Consider the following 18,017-nt stretch of genomic DNA (forward strand, 5'->3'; position numbering starts at 1 on the left):
ACACTTAATCCAATGATTTAAAAAATGCACCCATATGTTGATTTTATGTACACCTTCTCTTTCGCACACGGATAATGTGCCATCCTCCTTATGATTGTTCCTTGTTTCCCAAGCAAATGCTTTGAAGTCTGTCAGAGTTCTGATGCTTTCATTATACATTTTTCATTATTGCCCTGTCGTTGCAGAACAAGTTTATTTCAAAGCCTTTGGCGGAAAATGACAAGCAACATGACAGTTTATTTCCTTGCCCTTTCATTAGATTAGGAACCTCGTGGAAGGTTTTGGATTGTGTTTATTTTATCAGAAGTTCCACGCCTTTCTTTATAAAAAGTCACAGAAAATAAAAGATTGGAAAATATTAATTTAGAACATTAAGACGATTGAAAGGTTCTGAGGAGGAAGTGCTCAAATCTTTAAAATTGGTTGCTACAGGTCGTGTGTGAGGCCTTTTGTACTTAGAGGCATAGACTATCAGGGATGGTTGTTCCCCATGGTTGTTCCCTGTATGTTGGAGCTGCACCAAATATTTATTCTGACATCATAATGGCATAAGGTGATTGACAGGTGGATTATTCAACCCACCCATTCAAGTTAAGATAGTTTTTGTTATTTTTATTATTATTTTAACATATTTTTATTAAAGACTTCTTGGTTTACAAAAGTATGTGCAATGTCTCTTTTTTCAAGTTACATTTTCTACAGATCAGTTTCATTTGTTGAGACATTAGTGTTACCTTAGGAAGAAAAAGGGAAAAGAGGTGGAGGGGGGAATGGGGAGTGGGGTGGGGTCAGGTGGCAATGCTTCTATTCTACTTAATGTATGTGTGGGGTTTTGTGTCAGCATCGCTTGTGTAGGTTCTCATTATCATTCGCTTGTATTCCTTTGGTGGTGAGAGAAATGGGGGTGGCCTAGGGTGTGGTTGCTTGTTTGTGATTGGCTGTGGTGAACTTTGTTTTCATGTGTGAGTGGGGTGGGTGTTTTTAAATCAGGTTTGCCAGATTTTTCATATGCTGCTGGCGGATTCTTGTCGTTGTCTTATTGGGCTGTGTATGTGATAAAGGGGAGCCATACCGGGGTGAAGGCGTCATCTTTTATTTGTCCCCATGTCAGTTTCAGTTTATTGGTTAGTTTTTCTAATAAGGCTGTTTCCCATACTATTTGATACCATTGGTCCATGCTTACTCCTGACAGGTCTCTCCAGTGTCTAGATATGATGTTTCTGGCTGCTGACAATAGGTGGGTTATGAGCTCTTTATGCTGTGAGTGGGCATTGTCATCTTCCAAGGTGTTTAGTATTGTCAGTTCATGGCCCTCTCATCACTCTACAAACAAACAGGATCTAAAAAAACTCCTTAAACTTATAGAACAAAAAAGGAGGGAACTAGACTCCCTAGAAATCAACAAAACAATGATCAACATTCTATACTCTAAAAAACGCTTCTACAAGTATGGAGGGAAAATCTCCAGGCTATTAGCAAACAGGTCTACACTCAAAACAAGAATACACTCAAAACAAAAATTCTCTCAAAACAAGAATACATTGCATCACCAAAAAATATGGCAGCATAGCATTCTCTCCCAAAGAAATAACCTCAGAATTTGCAGAATTTTACTCCAACTTCTACACTTTCCATAACCGCCCATTGAGGAAACCAGAAAATTCCTAGCACAACTGACCATGCCTACTTTAACTGATGAAGAAGAGGAATTCATTGATAGTCCTATCACCCCAGAGGAAATAGATATGGTCCTCAAAAACCTGAAGCCACACAAAGCCCCAGGCCCAGACAGCTTCACAGCAGAATTCTATAGGAAATTCTAAGAACACCTCATGCCCTACATGACCTGCCTATTCAATGGCATCATAAAAGGGGGCCCCACTCCGAAAACCTGGACCTACTCCAAGATAGTCTCCATCCCAAAACCACTGAAAAACATCCTCAAAGTAGAATCATAGTTAAGATAGAATCAAGTTAAGATAGTTGATGCACAAGGAGCTCAATCTAGTTTTCTGCAAGGATCAATTATACAAGCAATCAACCCAGCTGCTCTACCTGCTCTGCATCTGCTTTGCCATATGACAGGTGGGCATGGTTTGGGGGGAAATGGCCTCATGGGCCAGATGTGGTCTGGTGGAACATATCTGGCTCATGGGTCATAGGTTCCCCACTCATTTTAAAACAGTAAGCAGTTTGCATACATGATCCTATCTGCTTTTCAAAATAAACATAATGTTTGAACTAGATGGACTTTGGTCTGATCAGCAAAGCAAATAGGTACCTAACAACTGGCAACACAGAGAAGATGCTTGAGAAAAATGTTTTCATGATGGTATCAAAATGTTTCAATGCAGTCTTAGAAGAATGGGGACAATTTTCGTTTAGCTGAAAAAATAATGGCATAGGAGATAAAGCTGATAAATGTGTTGCCGAGGACATATATAAAAACATATCTGTGTTTTTGAGGGCAAATATTATGCCAATGTCCATTGAGGAACTCTTTTATTTCTTTCATACACAGAAGATTCTGGGGAAAGTTCTAGAGTACAAAGTTTGTTTATGTGGACACCTATTGAGCACCACATCATTCCATGTAACCTGTGAGTGGGATGGAACTGGCTAATCAATATGAGAAACTGATAGTGAAAGAACTGGAGGGAAGGACAGAGCCTGGGAAACAGGAAGGGAGGAGGAGGAGGAAGATCTCTCCCCTCCTGACTGGAAGGAGACCCAAGGAGACTTTATCCTCACATCTTCTACTTCTCCTGCTCCAACTCAGCCCTCCAGTTCACTCCTGTCTTAATACCCTCCCAAGACACTCAACCCCATCTTCCTAGCTAAGCTATGAGGCTCCTTCCTCTAGCTGTAGATATTCTCCTCAGAGAGGATGTTACACACAGGCCAGAACCAACCCTCCCTAATTCTCCCTCCTGCTCTCTCCTAAGCTAGGGTTGCCATATTTCAAAAAACCAGGACCCCCCCCCCCGAAACTTGTTGAGATTTTTGTAGGAAGCCCCCAAAGTTGTTGAGTGTTACAAAAACCTGCAATTTTTTTTTCAATTGACTTGCCTAAGATCCAGGACAAAGTGCCATAGTTTGGAAATTCCCCCAGACCTCAGTTCTGCCTTTGAAATCTCAGTAACGTCCGGATGGATAGCAGCCCTAATAAAACCATCTCCCTCTCTGAGCCCTCCCTCAGAAACAGCTTCTTTTATTCTTGTGTCCAAAGTGCTGGCTCCGCCCCCTCTGTCTGTCGGTCTTGGCAGCCATTCAGAGAGAGGCTCCAGCCCTCTGGTGGAATCCTGAGGGACTGCATCCCCAGACTCTGGTCTGGCTCAGCTGTCTGTTACACCAGTATATTCTAGTTTTGTCTTGCACAGTATTGCATGGAGGCCATTAATTTATGAGCTATATGAATGGAAATTGGAAAATTACTTTCAAAAGTATGTTCAAGGCTGTACATGATGGCTTTGCCAATCTCTGCATAGGCTGACTTTTATTTTCCACATGCTGTGGTTTAAAGATTTCTCCCTATATTTATAACTGGCTTATTTTATTTCAGATTTTTGGAGATACACCCCCTCCCCATGGAGAATACAAGGTTTCTAATGTTTACTGCTCTGAGCTGCCATAACTTATGTCAATTCATATAAAGATATTGGCAGTATTATATACACAGTAGGCCTGGTTAGCTTCGCCTACTGTTACTGGGATGTAATGCCCTGGATATTAAAACCAGGGGAAAGTGAGAAACAGACATAGCATCAGTTCATATTGAAAGGTGAGTTTTAAAAACAACAATATAGACATGATTTACATCTATTGACAGGGACCGGCACTGAAATCTCCATTTTGCTTTTTAAAATAATAAACAGTTCTGAAGTGGCAGCAGTCTGCTCAAGGGAAACAAAGCATGAAAGCTTCTTAGCACTGGTTTGGAAAGAGAGAAGACTTAACTCACTGGTGCTCAGGGCTCAAGGCTGCCTCCAGAAACTATTGCTTGTATATCACACTTCCTTAATTAAGCCCAAAAGGCATCTGTTCTAAACTCAGTTACATAAAAGGGAGATTATTAGACATGCATCTTAGTCCCATGCATGTTTGCTCAGAAGGAAGCCCTACTGGCTTGAAGAGGGCTTCCTCCAAGTAACTATGAACAGGAGTGCCATCTGTCTTCTTCAAATTGGTTGGAAGCCCTAATAAGAACCTACAGTATATCTGGGCTCACTGAGTCACCCATAAAGAAGACCCTTCCTATACATTTGCTAGACCCTCCTCTGTCTCTATGGATTCATTATATAGAAAGAAAGATCTGGTATTGAGAGAGCAGTTTAAATTCATTGTGAATTATGACTATTATTATTCCTATCTCTTTTTCATTACAAAATTCATTAACAGGATGAGACAGCACAGTGTTTGAAGAGAGCCACACGTTAATAACTGAAATATTTTTAATCATTTTAATCATCATAGAACACTTTTTGTCAATAAAAAAATAATTTCCTTCCCATATGGACATCCAGATTGTGTACCTAGACAAATTGCAATATTAAGATGGCTCCCCCCACCCTGCCTGCCAAATTGTAAGATTATTCTTCATAGTTATCGCATCATGATAGTCACCACTTACACTGGTGGGAGGGAAAATGAGAAAGAGAGAGAGATTTTAACTCTGTTTTGGAATGTCAGCATTATACTCACAGTAATAGCTGCTGCCAGACTTACCACAGGGGAGAGACTTGCACATTTTGTGATATTAGTAAAGTATTTCAGCCATTCCCCCACAAAGCAGTTATAGAAAGATGAAAAGCAGGCTTTGCTCAATGACAGATGACTCCCCTCTTCTGCCCTGCCCTTAGGCTTTTCTGATCATATAACTTAGGGAATCTTTTGACATCCGTATACCTACATCCCTTGTGAAATATTTCAAATTTGATAGAGAATTCCTCAAGCATTTGTAAGTTTACATTAACAATAGCTTTCTATGCCCCAAGTGTTTAAAGCGTGGGGGAAGAGGGGGATCACTTGTGGAAGCAGAGCCTGGCATATGAAGACATCAAGGACTCACTGAGAGGCTCCAGAGAGAACGCTCAGGAAAGGTGAGCTGCTCTGAGCTCCTTGGAGGAAGGAGGAACCGTTTCAGGAGAAGGAGAGAGATTTTGCAGACAGGGATCAACCGTGGTGGTTTCATGAATGAAAAACGGCATTTTAAGGATATTTCATATAATTGTTTACTGCCCTTTTTCATCATTAATAACAATAATAATAATTAATTAATTAAGCAAAAGGATTTGTCTCATTGGCATGCATACCTAACGCCCAAGGGAAAACTAACAAATCTCACATTACTGCTTTTCCACTCAATATTCCTTAAAGTAAAATTCAGTGAGAATTTGGGGTGGGGTGTCACCGAGGCAAAGTAGCTTTAGAATTCTGGGGGGAAGAGTATTGAAAAGTTGAGTAAAATGGCTCTGAGCATTTTCATCCATCTATGACTTGGTTCTCCATCCAAACACACCCACAGTTTTCCTGCGTCTTCTTACATTTTTACATTCTTCTCAAGTGCCAGGATTAACAAAGCTGGTGAACTAATTGGTCTACACACCTGAGTATAATATAACTCACCTCAGAGAACTATAATAATTTCACACACCCTTTTCTAGGCAGCTTTCAGGTCCCTTCCGTTCACACAGTGTTAATGAAGAAGGTGGAAGAGTGCTATAGAATGTATTCTGCTTGAAAACTGTTGCTAACATTTCAGAATAAAAGCAATACCTACATGCACAGGCAATATTAAGTTAAGCTTAATGTATTAATCGGTCTTTAGGGACAGCCACTTTAGCTTATTTCCTCACTTAGTGTAGTTAATGCACCGAATCCAAAAATGTCTACTTATTACATGATTCCACACCATTAGCGAGACCCAGTGATACAGAGCGGGGGAGGGGGGGCATGGTGAGGAGTTGCCACTTGCTCTTGGGAGGAAGGCAAATTGAATGTGTGGGAAACATACACAAAACTAAAATGCTTCCCACAAATTTTCCTCCATAAATATATAGCTAGACTATGTAATTATGTTGTAACCATTTCATTTAAAAGCCTGGGATTTTGGCATGGAAATGGTTTTAAGAGCAGGTGTTTTTACAGTTTTCTATTGTGTTGTTTCATTTTAAAGGCACCAGAATCACAGAATCATAAAATCTTAGAGTTGGAAACGACCCCGAGGGTCATCTAGTCCAACTCCCTGCAATGCCAGAATCTCAGCTAAAGCCTCCATGACAGATGGTCATCCAGTCTCTGTTTAAAAACCTCCAAGGAAGGAGAATCCACCACCTCTCATGGCAGTCTGTTCCACCGCCAAACAGCTCTTACTGTCAGAAAGTTTTTCGAATGTTTAGTCTGAATCTCCTTTCTTGCAATTGGAAGCCATTGGTTCTAGTCCTCCCCTCCAGAGCAGGAGAAAACAAGCTTGCTCCTTCCTCCATCTGACAGCCCTTAAGATATTTGAAGGTGGCTACCATATCTCCTCTCAGTCTCATCTTTTCCAGGCTCATCAGGCCTTGGAGATTTGAGTTCATTTAAAGTAGTAGGTGTCCCCGCTTTTCTTATCTTGGGCTGCAGCTCCCTCCTTACATCATTTATTCTGTTATCACCAGGTTGAGCATCACTTGTCTTTTGGGTGAAGACAGAGGCAAAGCAGGTGTTGAGCAATTCCACCTTTTCTCTGTCACCCAATAGCATTTCTCCATGTTCCCCAAGCAGATGACCTACCACTTGCTTGTTCTTCCTCTTACTTTGAACATAGCCAAAGAAACCTGTATTATTATATTTAACCTCTTTTGCAAGCCTGAGCTCATTCTGCGCTTTAGCCAGCCTGACTTTCCCCCTGCAACTGTTGGCTACTCATGTATTCTCCTCCTTTGTGATTTTCTATTTCTTCCATTTCTTATACATGTCCACACCAGTTTCCTTAGATGTCTCCCATTTTTTTTCTTTTGGTATTGTCTGCATTTGGGCCTTCAATATTTCTCCTTTTACAAACTCCTATCCTTCTTGGACTCCCTTCTCATTGAGTATTTCTGATGATGGGATCATACCCAGTAGTTCATTCAACTTTTCAAAATTGGCCTTCTTAAAGTCCAGAGTGCATGTCCATTCAGTTTCCCCTTACCTTTGTATTCTGAAACCCAGGAGGATGTGAGCACTTCCTCCCAAGTTTCTGAGCACTTCCACTTCATCAATCAGTTCCTCCCTATTGATGAGGACCTGGTCTAAGATAGATGATCCCCTTGTTGGTTATTCCCACATTTTGGGAAATGAAATCGTCAGTGAGGCAATGGAGAAATTTGTCAGATCGTACACTCTTGGCAGAGTTTGAGTCCAACTTATATCAGGGAAGTTGAAGTCCCCCATGACTACTATATCTCTCCTTTTTGAATCTGTACTAGTAAGGCATCATCCAAGTCTTCATTCTGGCTTGGCGGTCTATAGCAGGCACCCACAGTAAGATCACTGTTGTTTCTCTCTCCTATAGTTTTTACCCATAAACTCTTAATCTGCTTTTCATGCTCCAGGTCAATGTTGTCTCCACAGAAGGTAGCAAGTATGTTATCAGCATGCTCATCCACAGTCAGTAGCCTTGGATCTGATGGGGTTAGATCAAGAATGGAAAAAAGTCTCCTCCAAATCCATTTCCTCCTGTCTCTTTCTCCTCTGGGGGGCAGCAATAATTGCTCTGTGCACTGTACCTTTCACAGCCACCTCCATGTCTTCTGAGGTTGGCAACTTATGTCCTACCTCCTCTGGCCCAGTATCAGTGTCGAAGGTGAGAGCATGGAAGCAACTTTGCAACTCTAAAGACAAAGTGTGGTTTGTGACTGTCCCACTTCCGTGTGTCACATTCCTCCTGGCGTTTCATCTCTTGCACTGGGTGATCTTCCTGCTCCCTAGGGGCACCCAACCTGTGTTGCTGTACCATCACAGTCCACTCAGCTCTATTGAGAAACTGCATGTTGTCCTATAGTTGGAGGTATGGCTAGGCGGGCCTCAAGTTCTGTACCTTCTCTTCCAGCAAGACAACCAGTTTGCACTTGCTACAAGTGTACTGCTGCATGTTTTCTGGCAGAATGACAAACACGGCACAGGTGTTACAGGTAACTGCAGCAGCTCTGGGCCTCCCCCACTGAATGCCCTTGCAAACGCCCCTGTTTGCAAGCTCTGGTGAGCTCCCAGGATCTGCACTTAGTTTGACAGCTGGTTGAATAAAACTGTGAATGCAATTTTGTAAATGTGGAGTTCACGTCAAGTTCATAGTTGTTGTTTTTCTTTCTTATTCTTATGGAGATGTATGATCATCGTAGTCACACTCGCTACCTCCTTTCTCTGGAATTCACTGCTCAGTGGCAACACTACTTCCTTGCTGATTGTAAGCCTGCAGTTGTTGTTTTTCTCTTTTATCCTCATACACTGCCAGGTGCAGAGGCACTGATGTCAAATTCCTAACCTTTCGCATATATTAGACAACCCAGACAAATATAGAAGTGGCCAAAATTCTGAACAAGTAAATATGAGAATTTGTTTGCTGGCATAATGTGGAGGATTTGATCAGCCACCTAGACTGATTCAACCACACATACTGGAAGAGAACATTCTGGATTTTCTTAGGCATATTCAGGTGTTTCTGTATTTTGGACTTCTCTCGTGCATGGATTTATGATTTTCCTTCTGTAATCATACTGAGTCAGACCATGTGCCCATCTAGCCCCCATTTAGTGGACTTTGGGCTCTCAAATTTCAGCAGCGCCCTGTGCAGCACTAAAATTCAGCGCCCCTCCATTCTACAGCCTAGCACAGCAGGGCAGCACCCAATACAATCACACTGGTCAGCGACCTTAAAACCGCCTCCGGTTCTGATTCATCTGCATTGACTGGCAGTGGCTCTCGAGGGCTTCCAAGAGGGGTCTTCCCCACCTGCTTGGAGGTGTTTGGGGCTGGACCTGAGGCCTTCCTCACATAAAGCATGGGCTGTAGAGCTATTCACCATGAGAAAGTATTTGGGCAGCAGCCTTTATTGTAATGTATTCCTTGAAAAGAAAGAACCCCGGAGATGCATTATATTGTTTATAATACTCTACTTTTGTAAAGCAACATGTTGCCCCGAGTATTGGAAGGCTCTGCAGCAGTTGAAGGCAGAGCAGCAGCATTGCTCCCCTTTTCCTCAAATTGACTCAGTGTAGAAAAATTCAAACTGATTCTTCTCAGAACATATTCATCAAGTCTCATTCATCACTGAGCAAAAGTGGTATTTTTGTCACCTGGGTTTGACTTGCAAATACATTCCATAGGACTTTGGTGAAACAAATTGGGATTCTGAGTTGCCATGCATTAGAACAAGAGTGGGGAACCTGTGGCCTTCAATTTGTTGTTAGACTCCAACTCCCATGAGCCTCAGCTAGCACAGTTCATGGTGATGGAAGAAAGGGGTTTCCCACTCCTTCATTACAAAATGTCATTCTGCCCCAAGCTCCTGTAGAAGGCTATAATGCTAAGGGAATGCTAAAGCTATGGGTCAACTATATATATCTATTCATATGCCCATATGTATCTCTCCAGGGCCCTGTTCCAAATACTACTACTACAATTTTATTATTTATATGTCACCCTTCTGACTGGGTTGCTTAAGCCACTCTAGGCAGCTACCAATAGAATATTAAAAACATGATAAAACATCAACCATTAAACACTTTCCTGAACAGGGCTGCCTTCAAATGTCTGTTAAAAATCAAATAGCTGTTTATCTGTTTGAACTCTACTGGGAGGGCATTCCACAGGGTGGGTGCTACTGCCTAGAAAGCCCTATGCCTGGTTCCCTGTAACTTTGCTTCTCACAATGATGGAACCGCCAGAAGGCCCTCGGAGCTGGACCTCAGTGTCCGGGCAGAATGATGAGGGTGGAGACGCTCCTTCAGGTATACTGCACTGAGGCCATTTAGGGCTTTAAAGGTCAGCACCAACACATTGAATTGTGCTCAGAAATGTACTGGGAGCCAGCGTAGGTCTTTCAAGTCTTGTGTTATATGGTCTTGGTGGCCGCTCCCAGTCACCAGTCTGGCTGCCACATTCTGGATTAGTTGTAGTTTCTGGGTCACCTTCAAAGGTAGCCCCAAGTAGAGTGCATTGCAGTAGTAAAAATGGGAGATAACTAGAGCATGCACCATTCTGGCAAGACGGTCTGTAGGCAGGAAGGGTATCACCCTGTGTACCAGATGGAGCTGGTAGACAGCTGCCCTGGACACAGAATTGACCTGTGCCTCCATGTACAGCTGTGAGTCCAAAATGACTCCTGTGCTGCACACCTGGTCCTTCAGGGGCACAGTGACCCAATTCAAGACCAGGGAGTTCCCCCCCCTGCCCCCTGTCCCACCAAAACAGTACAGGATTCAACCTCTGTCTGTTAGCCGCCATCCATCCACCAACTTCCTCCAGACACTCATCACTACCACCTTAGACATGTTGAATGGCTAAGAGAAGTAGGACTTTGAAATTTTCTTTATGATACTCCTTGCGTTCAGCAGCTCATCTGGCTAGCTGTTTGAGGTTCTTTAGATATCTGGTAAATACCATTTGATTTACAAAACTTTTTTTGTTGCCTGGGGGTTGTTTGTAGTTTTGCTCTTTAACATTTAACTTTTTGATACTCATGCTGTTTTATAACTAAACTGTTTTTATAAGTGTATTTAATTTTTATTGTTAGCTGCCTAGAGACCACGTTGCAGATTGTGCAAAATTATATGGTTCCTCATCTTGAGTACCCCCTCATTAAATACATTAAACCATTTCAAATGTAACACTAGTCACAAAATATAAATGTTGATAAATCTCTCCATTTGCACAATTTTTTCCCATTTTTATGATTGAAACAGTTCTCCAAACCCACAGAGTATTAACATATTAAGGAATTGTTGTATTCAGTGATTTCAGAATGAATCTGAAGAATTCATTCTGTGTGTATCTGAAGAAGTGTGCATGCACACGAAAGCTCATACCAAGAACTAACTTAGTTGGTCTTTAAGGTGCTACTGGAAGGAATTTTTTTATTTTCAGAATGAATGTTATTGTTTGAAGAAAAAAAGTCACATTGCTATAACCACAAAAGCTGAACCGAAAACAGAGATTCTTTTTTTATTTCTTTTGTCTGAGTTACGGATTCCTTATAATTTCTTCATTCCTCCCACTTTCTCACCGCATCAAACTTGTTACCACCATTTGATGTCCTAAGATTGTATTGGGACATATCTGGAAGGCCTCTGTATTACAAGGAGTTAGGAGTGATGCTTGGCAATAACCCCTTTGGCTGCCCTAAAAGTTGACCTGCTGGAGGCCTGGGCTTGCCACTCGCTGGTAGCTAGAATGTTGCAGCTTTGTAGACTAAAGTTCTGCAGGAGTTGATCACAGAAAAGGAAGAAAAACACCTTTGGCAGAACAACCACACAATTGTTGCACACTCTGAAAAGTTATTTTTTGCCCTTGAGTGGAAAAACAAAGGGAGTGAGAGAGGTTAACGATTCTTAACTATTGCCAACCAGAGTTCATTGTCTCTTCTTGTCTTTTCCCACCATTATTTCTTCCCAATTACTGAAGCATGAACTGAAAAAAACCTAAAGTTTTTTTTATAGAGAGAATTGTTCTCTTAACTGAATTTCATTCACTGTAGGCATTATGCTAAATTCAATATTCATGGAAGGGTGAAAACTAATTAAATTGAGTTGCTTGCCCAGCAGAGCACTATTACAACTGGAGGGCTTTTGTGATTTAAAAATTGTGACGTGGAGCACTTTAATTACAAAAGATCTGTATTTTGATATCTGCTTTTTATTTTGTTCTCTTTGCATAATGAAAGGAAAAAATGAGCAGAAATAGATCAGATATTCAGATCCATCTGAAATCCCCTTAGTCAACAAATGTTTCATCTTCCATCAATTTAGTGACACTTGCAATTACAAAGGAAAGGTGAAGCAGGAGAATATTGCAAACTAGGCAAGACATTTTTTCAGGAGGGCTTCTGTAAACAAGTGTGGAGAGGAATACAGTGGTGCCCCGCAAGACGAATGCCTCGCAAGATGGAAAACTCGCTAGACGAAAGAGTTTTCCATTTTGGAGGTGCTTCGCAAAACGAATCTCCTATGGGCTTGCTTTGCAAGACAAAAATGTCTTGCAAGTTCCTGCAGGTTTTTTCCCTCCCCCCCTTTTTCTAAGCCGCTAAGCCGCTTATCAGCTGATACGATAAGATGATAAACCGCTAAAAGCCGCTAATAGCGCTAATCCGCTAATCCGTCAATGGGCTTGCTTCGCAAGACGAAAAAACCGCTAGACGAAGAGAATCACAGAATGGATTCTTTTCGTCTTGCGAGGCACCACTGTATGTGTATTTGTTGGGCATATGAAAACCAGGGAAAGGTATAGGGAATATCTCTTAGGAGTGGACTCAAGACCAAATTCTGGCTGGTCCCAGTTTCACATAGCACTAAAGTAATGTCTGCCCTGCTCTGGTTCCAAGCAGCTTTTTTGTTGTTGTTGTTGAAATCTGCACAAATCCTTATACAGTGGTGCCTCGCAAGACGAAATTAATCTGTTCCGTGAGTCTCTTCATCTTGCGGTTTTTTCGTCTTGCGAAGCACAGCTATTAGCGGCTATTAGCGGCTACTAACGGCTTAGCAGCTATTAACAGCTTAGCGGCTTTAAGAAAAAGGAAACAAACTCGCAAGAACTCGCAAGACGTTTCGTCTTGCGAAGCAAGCCCATAGGGAAATTCGTCTTGCAGAATGACTCAAAAAACGGAAAACTCTTTCGTCTTGCGCGTTTTTCGTCTTGCAAGGCATTCGTCTTGCGAGGTACCACTGTATGCACTTAAAAAACAACAACAACCCACTTTAGGTTGTTGTCCCCAAAGCTGCCTGTCTTCTTTTGCTTGTTTTTTTTTTAAACAGCCACCTACAAATGGCTAGCAAATGTGGAGCTCTTGCTTTTATGCATGTCAAAAACAATGAAAATATAGAGCAGTGTGAAAAATATAGAGCAGAGGACAGAAGGTATAAGTGGTTGATTCCACCTGGCAGCGGGATTTCACTGGATTCCTGCTCCTTCCCTAATTAGAGTGCAGCAGGAATGAAACTCTTGAGTATCACACTGTTGAACACCACCTTGAAACTTAGATACCAGGTGGTATAAAAATATTTAAATGAGAAATACTTCACATTATTTATTTTTCCACCCTTCGCACCTTGCTTGCAGACAGGTGCAGGGGCTGAGGTGGCATTGCTGCTCCAATTCAAAGGAAAAATTGCCCAGTAAAATATATTTGCTGAGAATTATTGTGATCCCAAGCTTCATCATGTAATAAACAGTTGTTTTATTCCTGCTTGTCATTGGAGCTAATTGTGTTCTTGATGTTATGAAATCAGAACTGACAGCTGCACAAAAGCAATGTGTATATTATTTAATCCTTGTGGTACAGAACTGCTGTAAAACTACTTGGAGTCAGTGATGGTGACATCCAGCATTTCTGCCATAAAGCACTGCTGCTTCTGTTGGCAGGAATGTGAAGATGCTTGCAATGTGAAATTCTTATCATATGTTGTTGTTTTTTAATGGAAAAAATAGTAATTGGACAATTTAAAAGGATGCAGATAGCTTTCTATTATACAAAGGACCCATGGAGGGAGGGGGGGGGGAGTCTGGTGGTTCTAAGAAACCTTTTATTTTTTTGGATGTGTGAAATGGTTAATGTAAAGATACACAAAAATGTGAAAACTAATCAAAAAATTTAAAAAAAGCACTGCTGCTACTTTAAAAGGCTGAAAGATTCACCACCACAAGGCAAATATTAAATTATAAAAGTGTTTTGCATCTTCCCCAGTCTCCATGAAGAAATCCTGCCTTTGTAACAAGACCACAACCAAGGGGCTGGACTTTAGAAGAGCCAAGGCTAGGATTTTTCTGAGGCCAGTCTTTGCATAACCACCAATTAGGAAAAACAGAAAGGAGAGTGAAATTAAACTAAACTAATTGCTTTGCTCAGAAGGGGCCAGTCATAGCCGAGGTGAGTATCCAATGTGCCGCCGCTGGAGATGAACGGACTCCTCGTGCTGCCTTTTTGGGTTTACATACAAAGCTTGTATTGTGCATATGATGATCATTTCATACAAAGCTTGTTCCCTTTGTTTATGCCCGAGGGGGTAACTTTTATCAGGGCTAATCTGTGAAGTGTTAACTAATCTGGAATATATGTATTTAATTTTAGGATGATTTATATACCACTTTGTCAATTATCTATATCTATATCTATATCTATATCTATATCTATATCTATATCTATATCTATATCTATATCTATATCTATATCTATATCTAATCTATATCTATATCTATCTATCTATCTATCTGTCTAATCTATCTATCTATCATCTATCTATCATCTATCTATCACCTATCTATCTATCTATCTATCTATCTATCTATCTATCTATCTATCATCTCTCTAATCTATCATCTATCTATATCTATGTGGTTTGCATAAGGTAGTATAAATAGTCATGAAAAAACACAGACTTTAAAAAATAGACATACTTAAAATATAGATTGCAGTATTCAGTAAAGGCTTCCCGTGATGGAAAGCACAGCGACTTCAGATTAGAACTCCTAAACCTATGCAGGATTACTCCACTGGGTTTTGATGGAGCAACACTCAAATAACAATACAGCTATTGTTCTGGAAAACAAATGAAAGCAATTCCTTACTGATTTTAGTGTCCTATATGTACAAACACATAGCATGCCAATTTGTTCTCAGGCAGCTGAGGGGAAAAATATATTTTCCCCAAGCCACACAACACAAGGGAAGTAAATACAACCATTAACTTTAATTTATTTTTATCAAAATACTGCCATTCACAATTGTTCAAAAATTAAAGCGGGGAACACTTTTCAACACCAGAAAAAAAGGAAACAATAAACAAGAAGGAAAGAACTCTAGTGGAGTAGTTTCAGGTGAATCACCCAAAAAGGAGGACAGAAATTTACATAAAATTTAGATATGCTATTTTATATGTCTAGATACTAATTTATAAATATTTAATTTAAATAGAAATGCTATACTTTTCACCACAGTAGAGAAGACTGAGTGGATCATCTGTGGGCCTGCTCAGACACTTATCCAAGTGCTAACATGGTTGATGGATGGCCAACTTCAAGACCCGTCTCTCCTTTCTCATTGCTCTTTGTCTCTGAATCAGACTTGGACCAGAAACCTCCAAATAAGGGACAGTCTGGCAACAGCCTTTTGGATGGGTGACTTTCCATTATAAAGTAGGATACATGACTGCCCCTACATCTATGCTCTATTAGGTTTGTCATTATTATTATTTTAAAAAAAACAAAAACAAAAATAAAGCAGGAAGTCTTTGGAGTTGTTTGAAAGTGATTGAGGCTGGCTTGGATGCTATATTTTAGATGCCAGTTACTTTTAATAATTAAATATGGTAATTTAAATTAACATTGTGTTATGATCTTACTCTCTCTCCAACTTGCTGCTTTGCTTCTAGGTCACATCACTCCCTTTTGAATTCTAAACTCAGGCTTTGTTTCGCTAATTATCTCTTGTGTTGAGGGAGGGACCCATTCCTCATCTCGCACAGAGCTCCTTTGTTCTTTTAGTGGCCCAGGCGATCACCTCAAGACCGGAAGCTAGCCTGGCTGATAATTAAACATGTGCAGTGTCCAGGCCTCACATAAACCCTACTTCCTCCCCCTCCCCGCCCAACTCATGACATGGTATCTAATCCCAGACTTCTTAATCGTCTTGTTACTTCTTGGCAAGACTGCCTCTAATCCAGAATCAGATAAATTTGCAGCTGACTTTGTCAATCAAACTAGGGCAATCTAAAAGGTTGCCAGCCCAGCATCACTGATTACTGGGAGCGTCTGTGACAGCCACACATGGCAAAGCAATAATAAATTCAATTTAGGCGAGTTTACCCACTAATTTCAGACGCTGCCATTGCTGTGGATGCAAGGAGTCTAGGTACCCTCTTCTTTTTAATGCCAAGCTTAATGTTCAGCACAGTCCATTAAGAAATCAGTAGAGGAACAAGCACTTTCTTCTTCTTCGGTGAGCTCTGAACTCTACGTTAGCACAAATGGGACTGTCCTCATGTTTATCTGCAATCTGAAATACAGGCTTCTTAATCATGCACATTTGTTGAACGAATGGCTCATTTCCCATCATCTTCTTCAAATTGCCTCCTCTGATCTCTTGCATCCTGCTGAACTTCTTGATTATGGTCCTGTTTAAAAGGCCTAATTTTTCAGCCCACACCTGAAACAATGCTTCTTTTTAAAAATGAGAGAATTATAGAGGGCTTGGTTTTAGGTTTCCCTAGTCCTTTGGGGATTATAACTGACCACAGAGAAGTGTGTGAGTGAGAGAATGGGAGAGGAAAGGGGAAAGAAGTGGGGGCAGGCCATGGGGGGAGGGGGCCAAGGGCCCCCCCAGCATTTTCAAGACCCTCCTCACAAAAAAATCCATGGCGATCCTCCAAAGGACCTGCCAGTGCTGTGTCCTTTTGAGGATCGCCAGGGCCCCTTCCTCAAGGCACTCTGGCAATCTCCGCCAGTGAAGAGAGGAAGACAGGGACACTTCAGAATCAACCTAATGGGCTATACAAATTGGATGGGCTGTGAACTGGGAGAAAGAATGAAAAATATAAGATGCCTATGATTACCAAACCTAGATATACTTACAGTTCTAACCCCTTCAATCAAACTTTTCTACATTGAACTGGAATACTGTTTAATTTCATGATTATTTTTTTAAAAACCAGCACTATAACTGGGATCTATTTGTTCGTAGTACAGTATTGGATTATTAAAGTGATTTTTTTTCCAAGCATAACATGGTTAAAGGCAAGTAATTCTTTTAGTACTGAATTTCACTCTTTTACTAAGCCAGAATTATTTATTTATAAGTAGGTCAAGGTGTCAGTGAAACTCCAACAAGCTTATTTTTTCAGTCTTCATTAATTAGAACGAATTTTCCATGCTATTGTTTTAGAAAGTAAAATGAAGTTATTAATAACTAAACAGTCTCTCAGCACACTTTAAGAATGCAATTCATTAAAATCTCTAAGAATAAAAGTATTATATTAAACAGTTGCCTAGCCTCTAGTTTCAATATTGGGGAAAAAAGGTTTTTGTCATTAACTAATCATAAATGATTCTTACTGGTTGCTGTGTGTTGGGTATAAATGACAATCAACAACACTGTGCATGCTCACAAAGTAGTGCAGGGGTACAAGTTAATTCAGTTTGCGTTTTCATGCAAACCTACCGTACTTCCCAAAGCAATACACAAACTGAAACAGAGCTATCTATCAAAACTTCCCAAAGTTTTATGATGCAGTTCTCCGAACAAAAAAAATGGTGTATTAATTTTACACATAATTGCATATTAGGGGAAATTTTGTGCAAAAATATGTTCATTAGGCAAAATTGCATTCAAAATGTATATATTTGGAAAATGCATCCATATGCTTGGACTCCCTTTTTAATAAAAATACATTGCAAACTGATGTGATGTGGACAGTACCATAAGTATGGCAGGCTGATAGCTTAGTGGTTTTGCTAAGGCCCAAGGTGGCACCCCTAAATAAAATGGACAATTCTGTTTATCATGGTACTGCTACTTAGGGGTGTACATAGTCTGTGGGTGCTGAACTGTAGCCCATGTTATAAAATTTATCAGGGGATGAAGAACCATTTTTGGCTGGAGGGCCAGATCAAAGCATCAGGGATCATATGGCATCAGGTGGAACCCAATCAATTAAGAATCTAAGAATAGCCTGCTTTGGTGGTTCCAGTCCTGCTCAGATGGTTGTTTCCAGAGGGTGATGCTCTTTGGCCCTGTGGAACCTTCAATGTGAAGTTCTTCAGGGTTCAGTTTTACCCCCAATGCTGTTCAAAAT

General features: G+C 40.7%; 1 protein-coding gene across 1 annotated transcript in view; it reads left to right on the top strand.

The window, feature by feature from the left end:
- Positions 1 to 18,017, top strand: part of CNTNAP2 (contactin associated protein 2) — a 1,020,100-nt gene that overhangs the window by 107,355 nt on the left and 894,728 nt on the right. The window lies entirely within an intron of this gene.

This window comes from Podarcis liolepis (genome assembly GCF_965112155.1).
Source record: "Podarcis liolepis genome assembly, chromosome: 12".
In the NCBI taxonomy this organism is placed as follows: domain Eukaryota; kingdom Metazoa; phylum Chordata; class Lepidosauria; order Squamata; family Lacertidae; genus Podarcis; species Podarcis liolepis.